The sequence below is a fragment of the Capricornis sumatraensis genome, chromosome 17 (genome assembly GCF_032405125.1).
Source record: "Capricornis sumatraensis isolate serow.1 chromosome 17, serow.2, whole genome shotgun sequence".
NCBI lineage: Eukaryota > Metazoa > Chordata > Mammalia > Artiodactyla > Bovidae > Capricornis > Capricornis sumatraensis.
In genome coordinates, this window is record NC_091085.1 from 64,785,922 (window position 1) to 64,804,098 (window position 18,177).

Genomic DNA, 18,177 nt, shown 5'->3' on the forward strand with positions numbered 1-18,177 from the left:
CTTTAGGATGGGCTGGTTGGATCTCCTTGCAGTCCAAGGGACTCTCAAGAGTCTTCTCCAACACCACAGTTCAAAAGCATCAATTCTTCTGTGCTCAGCTTTCTTTATAGTTCAACTCTCACATCTGTATGTGACTACTGGAAAAACCATAGCTTTGACTAGACGGACCTTTGTTGACAAAGTAATGTCTCTGCTTTTCAATATGCTATCTAGGTTGGTCATAACTTTCCCTTCCAAGGAGTAAGCATCTCTTAATTTCAGGGACCTTAGCATACTTGAATTTGTATCACTCTGTAGTTTTTTTGTCTTTATTTTTGAAACCTATATTTTTATTGTTTTATGCAGTCTCTCTTAATTCTTGCAACCATTCTTCCTTACAGATTCAGTTTTCTTCCTCTGTAACACACCTTTCCATAGAGTTTGCAGTCAGTCTCTGAGTTGTCAGCTTTGTCTGAAAATGTCTTTTTTTTTGCTAGCCCATAGGGCTTCCCTAGTGACTCAGGCAGTAAAGAATTTGCCTGCAATGCAGGAGACACAGGTTCAATCCCTGATCTCAGGAAGATCCCCTGGAGAAGAGAATGGCAACCCTCTCCAGTATTCTCACCTAGAGAATCCCATGCACAGAGGAGCCAGGCAGACTACAGTCCATGGGGTTGCAAAGAGTCAGACACGACTGAGAGACTAAAATTTCCTTTCATTTCATAGGAATGGTCTTTTGGCTAGGTATAAAATTTGAGATTGCTACATGTTTTCTCTCAGGACTGAAGTTTTTGGTCGTTTTCTGTTGTTGAAAAGTCAACTCTTTTGTCTGACTGATATTCCTTTGTGGAAATCTGTTTTTCCCCCTGTGTTTTAAAAATATCTGTTGTGGGTGGTTTTTTTCTTTGTTGTTGTTGTTGTTTTTAATATGCTTCTGTCTAGGTGTGGATTTAATTTATTCTGCTGGGGAATGGTTGGTGCTATATTATTTTAAAAGCAACTCATGTCTTCTATCATGAAAATATTCTCTCTCCCCTTTCTCCTTATCTTCTTCCTCAATAATTCCTTTAGAGAGGTGATGAACCCTGTCATTCTGTCCTGAACACCTCTTTACCTTTCTTTCATATTTCATAGCTTTTTGTTTCTCTGTGCTGTATTTCAAGTTGTTTACTTAAGTCTGTCTTCTAATTCACTCTTTATCTATTAAACAACTTTGCTGCCTTAGATTTTTTTGTAAGTTCTGTATGGTTTTCAGAGTCACTACTTTTGTCATAGGGCACTGTTCTTACATTATTTGAAATAATTTATAGTTTCTGCTGTCTCATCTTCTTGGAGTTCCATTCCATTTATTTGTGTCTGCTGATTCTCCTAAATGCTGATGGTTTGCTTGTGTAGTTTGGGTTTTGAGTCTGAGCTCATCTTTGGGCTGTCTGCCCCTGGTTTTCATATCTTCCTGTGTCCCTTTATCTCCACATTCATGCCAAGGCCAAAGAGATGAGCTTAGCTGAAGTGCCCCCGGGATGAGAGTACCCTGTGCTCAGGGCTATAGAAGTGGCTCGCACAGTGCTTTGTACTTGTTGTTCTGGAAACATTATTTACATTAATTCCTCAATTTGGTTTTCCTTCACTACAGAGGTTTGGATTTTTCTCTCATGCATATCACGGGCCCAGAGTTTTGATTCGTCACAGAGTCCTCCTTCCTCTGCACCATCCCACCTCTTCGGCAGAGTCAGCTTCCCTGTTGATTCTCTGGGCCAGTGGGAACATTTTTCTGTCCCTCCTTACATGGAGAGACAGCCCTTTGTGCTCTAGCCTTTGTTAGGAGTCTCACTTCTAACTCATACAGACCCAAGGCCACTGCTGTTACTCAGCGGGCGAGACGCCTCACACTTAGCTGTTAGAGCCTGAAATTGTTCTGGTACCCCTGGGCCACCTCTCTTAATGCGACTGAGTTCCCTCCTTGCTTCTAGTACCTGAAGATTTCCCAGCTTAGTGATACCTTAAATTTTTTTCTAATTTAATCCAGTGCTTCATGGGTTTGTAATGGACTAGAGAGTCTGTGTTAGCTCTTTGTAGAAGGAACTAGAGTTCTTTTATTTTTTTCTTTTTATATATATTTTTTATTTTTTGGCTGTGGCATGTGGGATCTTAGCTCCCCAGCCAGGATCAAACCTGTGCCCCCTGCATTGGAAGTATGGAGTCTCAGCCATTGGACCAGTTCTAATGGAACTGGAATTCTTTACTAAATGTCCTGCCATAATAAACCCTTGTACTTTCGGTAAATCTGGAACTGAAAATAGATCTGGAAAGATCTGAAAACCAGTTCCCTATAGGCTCTGAAAGGTGCCCAAATCTCCCCTGATTGACTGTTGTTTTTCTTCCTTAGCTTGAGCCTTTTTTAAAAAGTATAATTTTTATTTATCCATTTTTGGCTATGCTGGATCTTTGCTGCTGTGCGGGCCTCTCTCCAGTTGCAGCAAGTGGGCCTGCTCTCTAGCTGTGGCTCCCAGGCTTCTCCTTGCGGTGGCTTCTCGTTGCAGAGCACAGCCTCTGGAGCTTCAGCAGTCACGGTTCCCAGCTCGAGGGCACAGGCCAAGTAATTGTAGCGTGTGGGCTTAGTTGCTCCACAGCACGTGGGATCTTCCTGGATCAGGGATTGAACCGTCTCTCCTGCTTTGGTGGGAGGATTCTTTACCACTGAGCCACCAGGGAAGCCCTAGTCCTTTTATTAAAATGGAGACATCTTTCTCTCTTTAGCGAGGTAAGTGATAATGTGCTTGTTGTCCTAGTCATTTCTTCATTTTGGCAGACAGCACCGCGGATGGTCATGCGAGCAGATTCTGGAGTCACAGACCCCGGTTCAAATCCCAGTTCTGCCACTCATATCTGTGTGACCTTCAGCAAGTGACTTAACCTCTCAGTTTCCTTATCTGTAAAATGGGTGTGATAATCATGAGAGACAGACACTGTGTTGAGGATTAAATAAGATAATGTGTGTCAAACATTTGGCTTAGGTCTTGCCTCTGCATAAATGCTGACACACAGCAGTTAACGATTGCTGCTGTAAGGCAAATGGGAAAGGCCAGACCCTAGCCGTGGGAAGATGAGCGTGGATGAGCAGGCCGTGGTCTGTGTGATTTTGAGAATTGTCTCGTCTCTCCTGGGAGGAGAGTGTTTTCTAAACTCATGTCACTTTACTCTCTCCCAGCATCCCCTCCAGTTCTGATATTTGGAGGATTCTTTCTATGCAGGAAAAACAAAACAAACAAACACAACCCCAAATATCTAACAAGACCTTCAGTACCTGAAATAAATGCCATCTTGCAGGCTGGTGCAGGGCTGGGGCAACCTTTTCCTGGGAACTCCTCAGCTCTTGCGTTTCCAAAGTGGGTTGGAGTTTGTGTAGAAAGGATTTAAAGGCGCTGGAGGAAGGCCAGCCATCAGTCTTGTGGCTGCTTCAGCTGTGGAGAATAGAATGGAGTCTGAAAACTTCCTCCTCCAGGCCACGTGCTCCCAGGTGCATTTTTTTTTTTAATTCCCAGCAGCGAGGTGTGGTTTGTAACACGCCCAGCACGTGGCTTCCAAGTAGCCGGCAGGTGGAGGACAGAAGCTGGGCATCTCACACCACTGAAGCATCTTGTGTGCACCAGGCATGTGAGAGAGGGTCCCTTCCAGGCTGTGAAGGCCAGCCCCTCACTCTCCCTCCCCAGGCCCTGGCTTAGTCATTGCTTTTGGCTGTAGCCCCAGGCGGCTTCTTCCCTGGGAGCCTGGAGGCAGCTGAAGAGCTGAGAAGGTACCACGAGATGAGTGCTTTGGGGGCATAATAATAACAATCGAGGCGACTCCAGGGTCTCATGCCCCTCCTACCAGATGCAGTGCTGAGTGTGTAATATAATTTCCTTTACAATTGGGGCAAAATTCATATAACGTGAAGTTTATTATCTTAACCATTTAATTTTATTTATATTATTTCTTTTTGGCCGTGCCCTGTGGCATGTGGGATCTTAGCTCTCCTATCAGGGATCAAACCTACACCCTTGCAGTGGGAGCATGGAGTCTTAACCTCTGGAGCACCAGGGAATTCTCTTAAACTATTTAAAAAATGTTTTAATTTTGTGTGTGTTTGTTTTGGCTGCACCGTGCAGCTTGCAGGCTCTTAGCTGCCCAACCAGGGATTGAACCCGGGCCCCCAGCAGTAGAAGCACAAAGTCCCAGCCACTGGACTGCCGGGGAATCCCCCGTCTTAACCATTTGAAAGCATACAATCCAGTGGCATTAAGCCCTTTCACAGTGGTGTGCCGCCGCCACCTCTGCATTTCCCAGCCATCTTCGTCACCCCCAAAAGAAACTCCCTGCCCATCAGCAGACACTCTAATCTCCCACCTAACTGGCAGCCCCTGGCAACCACTAACCCACTTTCCGTCTCTATGCATCTGCTTGCTTTGGGTGATTCATATGAAAGGGAGCATGCAGTAGTGGCCTTGTGTGTCTGGCTTCTCTCACTTAACGTCACATTTCCGAGGTTCATCCAAGCTGTAGCAAGTATCAGTACTTCGCTGGTCTTCTGGTGGAGTGATATGCCATCAGGTGGAGATGCCTCATTCTGCTCATCCATCTACCGGTAGATGGATGTTGGGGTTCCCACGTTTTGACGATTATGCATATTGTGTATGGGGTTTGATTGTTTTTCATGGTATGAACAGCCTCCTGTGGGCGGTGCTATTATTATCTTCATACGGAGGAGGAAGTTACAGTCTCGGGAGGCGGTTTCTTAGGACGTGAAGCTGCAGCAATGGGTTTAGCTCCCCTTTCTGTCTGGTCGGTCACACCTCTGTGTTTTAGGACTTTGGCTGATGCCAGGGGTTGAGTCCTGGTCAGTCTGTCAGGATTCAGCAGGCCCTGAGAGGCACCAAGACCGTCCCAGTGATGCCACTTGGCATCCTGGGATCTGCATCCAGGCTGGCACTGCTGGGAGGACCTGAAGGAGGCAGGGTGGCTCGAGGGCACCCCCCAAAACCAGCATTCTCTCAGTCACCCCTGCTTCTCCCAGCTGTGTCTTGAGCTCCCTTCCCTGCCAGGAGTGCTACACCTGCGGGCCTCTCAGCAGGTACCCGGCTCCATCACCTGTATCACCGTCCGTTCGGTTGCCAGGTGCCTGGGCTCTTGTTCTGTGGCTTAGCATCCTCTGGAAACTCAGGGTAAAGTCTGAATGCCGTAGTCTGTTGTAGGTGCCCGGCCCCTGCACCCAGCACCTCTGTTCTTAGTCTGCCTTCCACCCATGCTCAAGGGCTTGGGGCTCCTTGAGTTCCTCCCATTCTGCCTTCAACAGCCCCGCCTCCCGCACTGGGCCCTCAGCCTCTGGGATCCCAATGGCATCACCTCCCAGCCCATCCCCGTGGACCAGCAGCCCCACTCCTGCCTTGATGCTCCTTGGCCAGCAGACACCCCTCTTAGGGTCCTGGATCACAGCGAGGTGAGGGCTCTGCCTTTTGTGTCTTCGTCCTTGGCGTCCAGCAGGTGTCCAGCAAATCAGAGGCCCTCAGTACATGTCTCTCAAACAGTGGTGGGGGCACCCATCAGGGGATGAAGCAGACAGAGCTGTGCCCCAGAGGGCCGCCTGTCAGGCCCCCACTCCCCTGAGACCAGCACAGATTCTGGAAGGAAGGAGAAAGTGGTATTTTGTACACCTGCCACCAGGCTCGAACAGTCCTGACCGCCCCGTAGTGGACGTGGGTGAATGCGGGTCTCCCATTTCCTCCCGAGTCATGTAGGGGAGGCTGGACCCTGCAGGGGATTTGGGGCTGGCTTCTCCACTCCTAGTCCCCACCTGCCCTCCTTCCTGAGTGTTGTCTCTAGCCTGATCTATGTGATGCTCCTTCCCCTAGTGAGCACAACCCCTCCTAGCATAGCAGGGGGCAGGCTGAGCGGCGGGGCCAGGGCCAGGCAGAGACCCCATGTCCATGAGCAGCCACTCCTCACTGCTCCCCTGCCCCGGGCAAGCACCCATCCAGTCTGTGTCTGTAGATTTGCCTACTCTGGCCATTTCAAATAAATGGTATCACACACCTGTGGCCTTCTGGGCCTGGTTCCTTTCCTTCAGCAGGATGTGTTCAGGGTTCGTCCACATTGTGGCTGGCGTCAGTAGTTCACCCTTTTTATGGCCGAATAATAGTCCACTATATGGGTAGAGCACACATCTATTAAATCAATTTTAATCAAATACTCTGTTTCCTTAAATATGTAGGGTTGTTTTAGCAAACAGACTGACTATGGGAGAAAAGAAAAGATTTGTGTTCCTGGCCTTTTTCCTCCTTCAGTTTTATTGACATATAGTTGATATACAGCAGTATATAAGTTTAAAGTGTACAGCAAAAAGACTTGCTTTACATAGATCATGAAGTGATTATCATAATAAGCTTAGTGAACAGCCATCATTTCATATAGATTCAATTAAAGAAGAAACAGAAAAAAATTTTCTTGCGATGAAAACTCTTAGAATTTGCTCTCAATAACTTTCATGTATAACATACAGCAGTGTTAATTATATTTATCATGTACTATCATCCCTAGTACTTATTTTTAATTTAATTTTTATTTTAGAGTATGGTTGATTTACAGTGTTGTGTTTCAGGTATACAGCAGCGTGATTCAGTTAGCCATGTACATGTTTTTTCAGATTCTTTTCCCATATAGGATATTATAGAATATTGAGTAGAATATTGAGTAGAATATAGAATATGGGTCCTATACCCAGTGTATAGGACCCATATAGTAGGTCCTTGATGATTATTTTATATATAATGGTGTGTATATCTTCCTCCCTAGCTCCTAATTTATCCCTCCCTTCCACCTTTTCCTTTTGGTTACCATATCTTTGTTTTTGATATCTGCAAGTCTGTTTCTGTTTTGTAAATAAGTTCATTTGTATCGTTTTTTTTAGGACTCCACATGTAAGTGATACCTATGGTATTTGTCTTTCTCTTTCTGATTTCCCTTAGTATGAAGGTGCATCCTTGTTACAGTAAATGGCATTATTTCGCTCTTTTTTATGATTGATGACTATTCCATTGTATGTGCCCATCTTTCTTATCCATTCCTCTGGCGATGACATTTAGGTTGCCTCCGCGTCTAGGCTGTTATAAATAGTGCTGTGGTGAACACTGGAGTGCGTATGTGTGGTTTTCTTCAGAGGCGTGCCCAGGGGTGGCCCTGCTGGATCATATGGCCGTTCTGCTTTTAGATTTTTAAGGAACCCCATACTGTTCTCCATAGGGTGCGCCAACTTGCATTCCCGCCAGCGCTGGAAGCGGCTTCTGTTTTCTCCACACCCTCTCCAGCATTTATGTTTGTAGCCTTTCTGATGATGGCCATTCTGACTGTTGTGAGGCAACAGTCTCACTGTAGTTTTGATTTGCGTTTCTCTGCTAATGAGCGATGTTTAGCATCTTTGCATGGGCTTGTTTGGCCCTCTGGATGTCGTCTTTGCAGAAGTGTCTGTTTAGATCTTCTGCCCACTCTTTGCATTGTTCGTTGTTTCTTTTTTTATATTGAGCTGCATGAGCTGTTTTTTTAATCCACTCACCTGTTGAAGGACATCTGGGTTGTTCCTACATTTCGGCTGTTGCAGATAGGGCTGCTGTGAGCATTTGTTTACGGGTTTTTGTGTGGATGTCTGTTTTCATTTATCCTGGATACATGCTTAGGAGCAGAATTTCTGGATTCAGTGTAAATCTATGTTTAATTTGAAGAGGAATCACCAGACTGTTTTCCATAGTTGCTGGATCATTTTCCACTCCCATCTGCAATGTCTGAGGGATCCACTTTCTCCATAGTATCACCAGTGCTTGGTCTTCTTTTATTTTCATTATAGCCATTGAAGGAAAAAAATTTAAATAAGATTACACAAGTAATCCCTATTAATTGCAGGAAACTTAAAGGACAGATAAACAAAAATAAGGATCCAGAGGAGACAAATGTCCTGTCATTCTACCATCTGGAACAATCTACTGTTTTGCTGTAGCCTTTTGCTAATTTTTCCTTTGTACATACTTGTATATCAATGTGTTAATGAGATCTTTCATGTAAATAAGATCTTTGTTGCCTGTTGGTTTTCCCACATAATAATATTCCATGAACATTTTTCTGTGTCCCACAATATTAAAAAAAAAAAAATTTCAGCGTTTATTTAACCAGTTTTCTGTGGCCTAGCATTTACCCAATTCTTTTTTTTACTGCTTGAAATAGGCAATGGTTATTACTCTTACGTATTTATCTTTGTATATTTGTCTCTTCTTTAGGATTCATTCCTAGGGACAAGTTGCTGGTTCAGAGCACGAGTGCCAGGCACTGCTCAGCACAAATATAATGTGAGGCAGAATAATTCTAAGTTTCCAGCGAGCTATAGATGGAGCATAATTCTAGATTTTCTAGTAGCCACATTAAAAAAAAAACTAATGAAACTAAAGTTAATTTTAATAATGTATTTAACCTAACTAAAATATTTCAAATATAATTAATAGAAAAGTTATGAAGACAGTTGCCACGTGTTTTGTAATAAGGCTTTGAAAGCTGGTGTGTTTTTTCACACATCAGCCCATCTTCATAGCTGCTGGTGGCTGGTGGCTCTGTATTGGGCCGTGCAGATGTATACTTTTCGATTTAAGCTTTTGATACAAAAGTGACAGGTCACACCCCCCTCCCCCCCACCATCCCCTTCACCCCTGCCAGCCCTGGATAAGGCAGATTAAACTCCCACCAGTTCCATGGAAGGGTATGCATTTCCCTCAGGTTGAAATCTAAAACCCCAAATAACCAGGTCCAGGTGCCAGGCACCGAGGTGTCTCTGCCTCTCGTTCCCATGGCAACTGTGACCTCACAGTGGGGGTGGGGGAAACTGAGAGGGCTCAAGAGTGAGGAGCAGGAAAATTCCATCATGAGCACCCTTGAGGGAACGACAGACAGGGCCTTCCAGGATGTGACGTGGGCACCTGTGTACCTGGGACCCTGTGTGACAGGATCAACCTGGGAGGCTGGCGCTGAGGGCACATGGAACTTTGTTAAGGACTGAGTTCTTGGCTCTGAAGGTTTGGGTGCCAAAAAGAGGGAACCCAAACTGGGGAAGTTTTCCTCCTAAATCTTCTGCTTTCAGTGCAGCAGGATGGCAAGGTGTGTGGTGCACACGTGTGCATGCATTTCGGATGTCGTTAGCTGAAAAGTCTTCATTAGAGAAATAATGGTCTACGACGGTTTATAGTTTATTCACCGTTTCCTGCCTGTGTGGCCTTGGACAGGTCTCAGTGTTTCCATCTCTAGGTTGGGGGAAAAGCTGTGCCTACCTGATAGGACTGATTGAGGCTTATGTGAGCCAAGGCTCGTCGAGAATAGAGCCGGGCGCTGTGCCCAGGACACAGCTTGATGAATGCCTCTTGTTAATTAACGGCCATGGTTGTTGTCATGATGGTGCACTAACTTTTTAAACTTTCTTTCTTTCTCTTTGTCTGCACTGGGTCTTTGTTGCTGCGCCCTGCGGGCTTTCTTTCGTTGTGTCGAGCGGGGGGCTACTCTCTGGCTGCTGTGCTTGGGCTTCTCACTGCAGTGGCTTCCCTTGTTGCGGAACGCAGGCTCTAGGGCGCAGGCTTCAGGTGTGGCACCCAGGGGCTCAACAGCTGCGGCTCGGGGGCTTAGTTGCCCTTCGGCAGGTGGAATCGTCCGGGACCCGGGATTAAACCCGCGTCCCCTGAGTTGGCAGGCAGATTCTTTACCCCTGGTCCACCAGGGTCGTCCTAACTTATTTTTCAGTGTCTTTACTGAGCTGTCACTCATCCCCTGCATTTCACTTGTTTAAAGTGTGCTCAGTTTTTAGTATACTCAAAGGGTTGTGTAACAATCTAATTCTAGAACACTGTCGTCCCCCTCTGAAGAAACTCCTTTGCTGCTATCAGTGATTCCTTCTCTCCTTCCTCAGCCCCAGGCAACCACTGGTCTCCTTTCTGTGTCTGTGGCTTTGCCTCCCTAAGCGTTTTGTGTAAATAGGATTCTGCCAGGCGTGGGCTTTGTGACTGGCCTCTCTCACTTAGCACAGTGTCTTCAAGGGAACTCATCTTTCTTGGAGATGGTTTAGCAGCATGTGTTTGGCTATAATTTCTGATCATTATTTTGCAATAAATCAGTGTATTTTTTGAGTTTTCTGTTGAAATCTAGTTGATTTATAGTGTTGTATTAGTTTCAGGTGTACCGCAAAGTGATTTAGTTACATATATTCTCTTTTAGATGCTTTTCCGTTATGGGTTATTATAAGATACTGGGTATAGTTCCCTGTGCTATACAGTAAGACCTGTTGTTTGTCTATTTCATATATAGTGGTGTGTTTATGTTAATTCCAAGCTCCTAATTTATTCTTCCCTCCCCTCTTTCCCCTTGGGTTAACCATAAGTTGCTTTCTCTGTCTGAAAGTCCACTTATGCTTTGTAAATTCATTTGTATCATTTTTTACAATTTCACAGATGAGCAATAATGTCATATGAGAATTTCTTTCTTGGTCTCATTTATTTATTTAGAATGCTAATCTCGAGGTCCATCCATGTTTCTGCAAATGGCGTCAGTGTATGCCCTTTTTTTTTTTTTCCGATCTGTGGGGACTCAGTTGGCCAGTATACTCTGATCACCCGGGTTTCCCAGGTGGCACAGTGATAAAGAGTCTGCCTGCCGATGCAGGGGACGCAAGAGCTGTGGGTTCAATCCCTGTGTTGGGAAGATCTCCTGGAGTGGGAAATGGCAGACCACTCCAGTATTCTTGCCTGGGAAATTCCATAGCCAGATGAGCCTGGTGGACTGCAGTCCATAGGGTCCAAAAGAGTCAGACACAGCTGGGCACGCACACATACACACACACACACACAATCCGATCACCCAAAGGGAGGCAGTGTGGGGTGTCACTCACAAAACATGCAGGCTGAATCACACATGTTCTGTCAGACAAGCCGAGCTCACATCCTGCTGCCGCTGCTTTTTAAGTTTAGTGGCCTTGAGCGAATTCCTGATCCCCTCAGGACCTCCATGTTCTTGTCTATAAAATGGGAATTGTCTGTCGGTCATAGGGTCATGGAAAGGATTAAATAGTACATGTGTGCCCAGGATGTGTACTTGCCAATGAATGATTCACCATTAACACTATTTTTGAGATTCCTCAGCTGTCCCATATGGGACCTGCTTAAATCCTTTTATGACTAATAAGTATACATTGTATATTATGGAAGATTTGGAAAATACAGATGAGTGGAAGCAAAACAAACGAGTCTTTAATCCCAGTGTTGAGAGATAATGGCCATTATTATTTTGGGAAAACAAGTTGACTTTCATTACTTGCATGCATTTATGTGTATTTAGATATTCCCCCCAATATGGAGTCTTGCTGTCTTTGTAGCAGATTGTTTTTAGACAACATTATGTTAGATTGTATGTTCCTATTAAATACACAGCTGTCACTTGTAAAGTCAGCATCCTTTTTAAAATCTTTTTTTTTTTTTTTGGCTGCACTGCCTGACATGTGAGACTTTAGTCCCCCGAGTGGGGATCGAACCTTCGCCCCCTGCAGTGGAAGTGCAGAGTCTTAATCACTGGACCACCAGGGAATTCTCAGCATCCTTTTTTTATTGTTTTAATTGGCTAAACATACCGTAAAGTGGGGGGCTTCCCGGATGGCTCTGTGGGAACTAACCTGCAATGCAGAAGACATAGGAGACACAAATTCAGTCCGTGGGTTGGGAAGATCCCCTGGAGGAGGAAACGGCAACCCACTCCAGTATTCTTGCCCGAAAAAATTCCATGGACAAGAGGAGCCTGGTGGGCTATAGTCCGAAAGGTTGCAAAGAGCCAGACACAATTGAGCACACACACACACCATAAAATATTTAACTGACCTGCTTTTGGTGGGCACTGAGATTGAGTCCAGTTTTTAAGCTGTTGTGGAGAATACGCAGTGAACACACTTATAAACTCATCTTACTGTACCTGTTGAATTTATTCTTTCAGGATAAATCCCCGACGTGTAGAATTACTGAGCTTCTCAAATAAGTGTCTTATTGTGTGGTCACCTATAGAAAACTGCATCACGCATGAGCATACAGTTCCAAAAACTTCACAGCTGTGTATCCTGCTGCTGGGTCAAGAATGAAACATTTCCAGCCCCCAGAAACTGTCTCATGCCCTGTTCAAGTTACTACCCCGTCAATGGCAACTGCTGTCCTAACTTTAAAAAAATTAAGACTTTGTTATTAGCCATTTTAGGTTAACAGCAAATGAACGGGAAGGATAAGAGATTACATGCATCCCAGCCCCCAGGCTTCCCTGGTGGCTGAGACGGTAAAGAATCCACCTGCAATGTGGGAGACCTGGGTTAAGTCCCTTGGTTGGGAAGATCTGGAGAAGGGCATGGCAACCCGTACCAGTATTCTTGCCTGGAGAATCCCCATGGACAGAGGAGCCTGGCAGGCTACAGTCCATGGGGTTGCTAAGAGTTGGACACGACTGAGCGACTACGCCCAGCACAGCACCCCTGCCCCCGCCCACTTGCACAGCCTCCCCTGCCATTAACATCCTCTGCAGCGTGGGGCCTTTGTTATAACTGATGGACCTACGCTGACGCATCAACACCCAGAGTTCATGGTTTACATTAGGGTTCCATTAGGTTCCTTGGTGTCCAGGCTTCCCTGGTGGTTCAGACAGTAAAGAATCTGCCTGCAGTGCAGGAGACCTGAGTTCGATCCCTGGGTCAGGAAGATCCCCTGGAGAAGGGAATGGCCATCCATTCCCGTATTCTTGCCAGGAGGATTCCATGGACAGAGGAGCCTGGCGGGCTACAGCCCATGGGATCACAAACATTCAGACACGACTGGGCAACTAACACTTTTTCACTTCACTTTGGTGTCCTGCATTCTTTGCGTTTGGACAAATGTATAATGATCACACAGAGTAGGTTCACTGCCCTGAAAATTCTGTGTGCTTCGTCAGCTCATCTTTCCGCTGGTAACCACTGATCTTATTACTGTCTTGGTAAGTTTTGCCTCTTCCTGAAGGTCATGTAGTTGGAATCATACCATTTGCAGCCTTTCTAGACTGACTGCTAATACTGCGGATGAGCTCTGCCGGGTTTTGTGCTTTATGTAAATAGAGTCATAAAGTATGTACTCTTCATACCTGGCTTCTGCTTGTTATTATGCTTTGAAAATCACCCTAGTTAATGTCCTACTATGTATTCATTTTCTGCTGTATACTATTCCATTATTTGAATATACCACCCACTTTGGGCTTCCCAGGTGGCGCTAGTGGTAAAGAACGTGCCTGTTCGATCCCTGGGTTGGGAAGATCCCCTGGAGTAGGAGATGACCACCCACTTCAGTATTCTTGCCTGGAAAGTCCCGTGAACAGAGGCGCCTGGTGGGCTATAGTCCATGGGGCCACAAAGAGCCAGACATGACTGAGCGATTGAGTCCTGAACGCCCACTTTATTTAATCTGCTGCTGTGGGGCATTCAGGTAATTTCCAGTGTGGTGGTGTTCAGTTGCTAAGTTGTATCCAACTCTTTGCAGCCCCATGGACTGCAGCGCTCCAGGCTTCCCTGCCCTTCACTGTTTGCTGAAACTCGTGTCCCTTGAGTCAGTGATGCCATCCAACCATCCCATCCTCTGATGCCCCCTTCTCCTCTTACCTTCAGTCTTTCCCAGCATCAGGGTCTTTTCCAGTGAGTCGGCTCTTCACATCAGATGGCCACCAGAGTATTAGAGCGTCAGCGTTCAGCATCAGTCCTTCCAAGAATATTCAGGGTTGATTTCCTTTAGGATTGACTGGTTTGATCTCCTTGTAGTCCAGGGGACTCTCTAGAGTTTTCTCCAGCACCACAATTTGAAAGTGTCACTTCTTCAGTTCTCAGCCTCTTTATGGTCCACCCGTCACATCTGTACACGAATACTACAAAAACCATAGCTTTGACTATACAGACCTTTGTTGGCAAAATGATGTCTCTGCTTTTTAATACACTGTTTGTCATAGCTTTTCTTTCAAGGAGCAAGCGTCTTTTAATTTCATGGCTGTAATCCTGTGTTCGTATGTGCAAACTCGCTTCGACTCTTTGCAACCCTATGGACTGCAGCCCGTCAGGCTACTCAGTCCATGGGATTTGCCAGGCAAGAGTACCGGAGTGGGTTGCTGTCTCCTCCTCCAGGGGATCTTCCCGATTCAGGGAACGAACCCGCATCACTTACATCTCCTGCATTAATAGGTGGGTTCTTCACCACTAGCGCCACATAGCTGCAGTCCAGGGCTCTTCAAATCACACTGCCATGAAATCCTTCTACATATCCTCTGATTGAGTGCAAGTATGCTTTTTCTCTTTTAATTTGGCCACACTGGGTCTTAGTTGTGGCATGTGGGATCTAGTTTCCTGACCAGGGACGGAACCTGAGTGACCTGTGTTGGGAGTACAGAAGTGCATACCTGGACCGCCAGGGAAGTCCCAGCAAGTATGCATTTCTGCTGGGTGCACGGGCCAGACCGTGGCATACGTGAGTGTCCGTGCTAACATACATGTGACGTGAATGGCTGTATTTTCCCCCGGAAAAGTAGTGACTGTCCTCAGGGCTTACCTAACCTTTCCAAGCATCAGTTCCTACATCTGTACTGTGGGATGCGGCCCCTCCCATGGCTTCCTAAGAACAGATGAGCTAATGCGTGGAGACGTGTCCACTCCCCCGGCACATGGCAGGCCTTCAGGATGGCTCAGTCATGGTAGTGGTACTTTCTAGCCACCACAGCTCCTAGAGGAGCTTGAGAACTCTGAGTTGTAGATTCTTGAAGAGGTGACAGCTGGAGCCTGAGGCCGAAAAGGGAAAAAAAACAGAACATGAAGTAAGGTGGCCACTTGGCCCCAGATATTAGCCGCCTTGAACAGGAAGAGAAAAGGTGCTTGAGGGATGAGAGATGTCGAGAGTGTGGTGGGAGGAGCAAGCCCTGCCCCAGGCCAGCGGCAATTTCAGAATTTTTTGCAGTCCCCCAGGCTTCTCGGGTGGCACAGTGGTAAAGAATCCACCTGCCAATGCAGGAGACACAGGTTTAATCCCTGGGTCAGGAAGATCCCCTGGAGGAGGAAATGGCAACCCACTCCAGTATTCTTGCTTAGGAAATCCCATGGACAGAGGAGCCTGGCGAGCGGCAGTGCATGAAGTCGCCAAGAGTCAGGCACAACTTAGCGACTGAACACGTACATAGTCCCCAGACACCAGACTTGAGGGCCTCGAACACCAGCGTGTTCTGGGGAAAGAGGCGATGTTGCATAGTGGTTAAAGAGGAGGGGCGGTCTATGGAGTTGGGGAGACTTGGGGCTGAATCCCAACTCTGCCAATCACAGCTGTGTGAGCACAGCACCCTCCGAGCTGCACTATTCAAATGACGTAACAGAGGAGAAAGTATCTGTTCACAGGGTGTTTTGAGGAGGAGGTGAGAAGGTACACAGAAGTCTCTAGTATTGTGCATTTCATAAAGCAGGCGTGTGAGTGGAAACCCTCTAAATCCTGGGACCCACCAGGTCTGGTCTTAGCTGTGGAAGAAAACAGGGCCCACCCACTAAAAATGGTAATTAAAAAAGAAAGCAAACCTGTATGTGGGTTTTCTGAAACAATTGGGGGTGGGGAGAGGAGGAATTGGATGAAGACAGTTCAGTTGGTAAAGAATCTGCCTGTAATGCAGGAGCCTGGGTTCAATCCTGGTTTGGGAAGATCCCCCAGAGAAGAGAATGGTGACCCACTGCAGTAGTCTCCCCTGGAGAATTCCATGGACAGAGGAGCCTGGCAGGCTACAGTCCATGGGGTCACAAAGAATCAGACATATAGATACCTGTGTCTTTTAGGGGCTTCTCAGGTGGCGCTAGTAGTCAAGAATCTGTCTGCTAATGCAGGAGATGTAAGAGATGTGGGCTTGATCCCTGGGTCGGGAACATCCCCTGAAGGAGGAAATGACAACCGACTCCAGTATTCTTGCCTGGAGAATCCCATGGACAGAGGAGCCTGGTGGGCTACAGTCCATAGGGTCGCAAAGAGTAGGACACGACTGAAGCAACTTAGCTTCCAAAGGTACAGTCTTTCATTTATTTATGTTCCAAATGTGATGGGTTGATTTTATTTTACTCTGATGCAAAACCAAAGATTCCACTACTGCACAGAGACCAGTACGTTACAAGGTCATGAAAAAGTGGTGGGACATGCGGGACATGATGGACAGCCGGAGGGGCAGGCCGTCTCCTTTGTACATGACTCTACACTGTCCTGAGGATCACGCTGAAAATAACACTGTGAAACTGAAAGGTGGCACGAACGTGGCAGCCTCTGGGCATGCCTCCAAACGCGCCTCCCCTTAGGATGGGCTCAGAACCTAGGCTTCAGTGTGGGGAGGATCAGAATTCTTTGGAAGAATAAAAAGTTCATGCTTTTGAAATTTCCAGAAGAACTTTAAGGCCCAAACACATTTCTCTTCACCTCCAAACCACATTAAGCTTCCAGTTCCAATCCCAACCCGACTGTGTGCCGTCCTGAATTGATGTTCTTTCCATTGATTAGAGTTGACAGGGTCAGTTTCCCTCCGGGTCGAAGGGTCTGAGTGTAACCCAGTCCAATCAGGCTGGTATTATTTGCTTGAGCAGAGAGAAAAGTTCTAGAGTCCAGCGTGTACTTAACAGAGATGCCAAAGTGGGTGTTATTCCTCTCACCCATCCACGTGACGTTTATTAACATTTCAGTCTTGTCACTCACCTTCTGGTAGATGGACCCTCCAAATTTGTGCCGACATTCACATGAGTGTGCAGCTGGAAGTCTGCAGCTTTGTAACCCAAAGCAAAATTATTCTGTGACAATTTGGAATCAGCTGTGTCAGAACTCATCTGATAGTAAGTCAACCTTCAAAGGCCAGCACAGCCCAGCCATAGATGGTTGGTCCAGAAAAAATCTATATCAACATGACTGCCAAGACTGAAACAATCCCATTTATAGGAGGGCTTCAATTTCCCCACTCTTCTTTCCTGTGTTCGGTACAAATATGGTATTAAGAGTCGGTTTCAGTCCTTCAGCCAACTTATTCTACCAAGCGATTTCTGTCCCAGGAGTATTGTCTGTGTTCCACTCTTGGGTGAAGGTCAGTCCATAGTTACCAATCTTGTATTTGCCTCTAGGTTGCCTGATGCTTTCCCTGTATCTGTGTAAGCATTAGCAGAAGTAGAAAATTCCACTCCACTATATGACTTGGTTCCCAGATGTATTTTGACCATGCCAAATCTATATCCTTTGTTGATGACATCATTAGCAGCCTCTCCTAGGTCACAGTAAGTCGGTTACCCCATCTCTGACCGGAGGGCCTCTCCGCTCTGCCTGGGGCACCGCTGAAGGTCTTCCAATCTGAGAATGTAGTATATCTTTCCATCTGTTTATGTCATCTTCGATTTCTTTCATCAGTGTCGTGTAGTTTTTCAGATCACAGGTCTTTTACCTCCTTAGGTAGGTTTATTCCCAGGTGTTTATTCTTCCTGGTGCAGTGGGATTATTTCCTGAATTTCTCTTTCTGCTCTTACATTGTTAGTGTATAGGAATGCAAATGATTTCTGTGTAACTAATTTTGTATCTTGCAGTTTTACCAAATTCATTGAGCTTTAGTAGTTTTCTGGCAGCATCTTTAAGATTTTCTAAGTATAGTATCATGTCATCTGCAAGCAGTGACAGCTTTACTTCTTTTTCCAACTTGTGTTCCTTTTATTTCTTTTTCTTCTCTGATTGCTATAGCTAGGACTTCCAAAACTATGTTGAATTTAAGTGGCAACAGTGGACATCCTTGTCTTGTTCCTAATCTTAGAGGGAATACTTTCAGCTTTTCATCATTGAAAACGATGTTAGCTCTGGGCTTGTCGTATATGGGCTTTTTAATGTTTGGGTAAGTCCCCTCTATGCCCACTTTCGGGAGAATTTTTATCATAAATGGATGTTGAATTTTGTCAAAAGGTTTTTCTGCATCTATTGAGATGATTATATGGTTTTTATTCTTCAGTTTGTTAGTGTGGTATATCACCGATTGATTTGAGGATATTGAAGAATCCTTGCATCCCTGGGATAAACACTTGTTCATGGTGTGTGTTCCTTTTAATGTATTGTTGGGTTTGATTTGCTA

At 45.8% G+C, this 18,177-nt stretch overlaps 1 protein-coding gene and 1 pseudogene across 2 annotated transcripts in view; one reads left to right on the forward strand and one right to left on the reverse strand.

Moving 5' to 3' along the window:
- The window catches only part of TESC (tescalcin), a 62,891-nt gene that overhangs the window by 8,653 nt on the left and 36,061 nt on the right, over window positions 1-18,177 (forward strand). The window lies entirely within an intron of this gene.
- LOC138093797 (voltage-dependent anion-selective channel protein 3 pseudogene) lies at window positions 16,515-17,316 on the reverse strand (annotated as a pseudogene).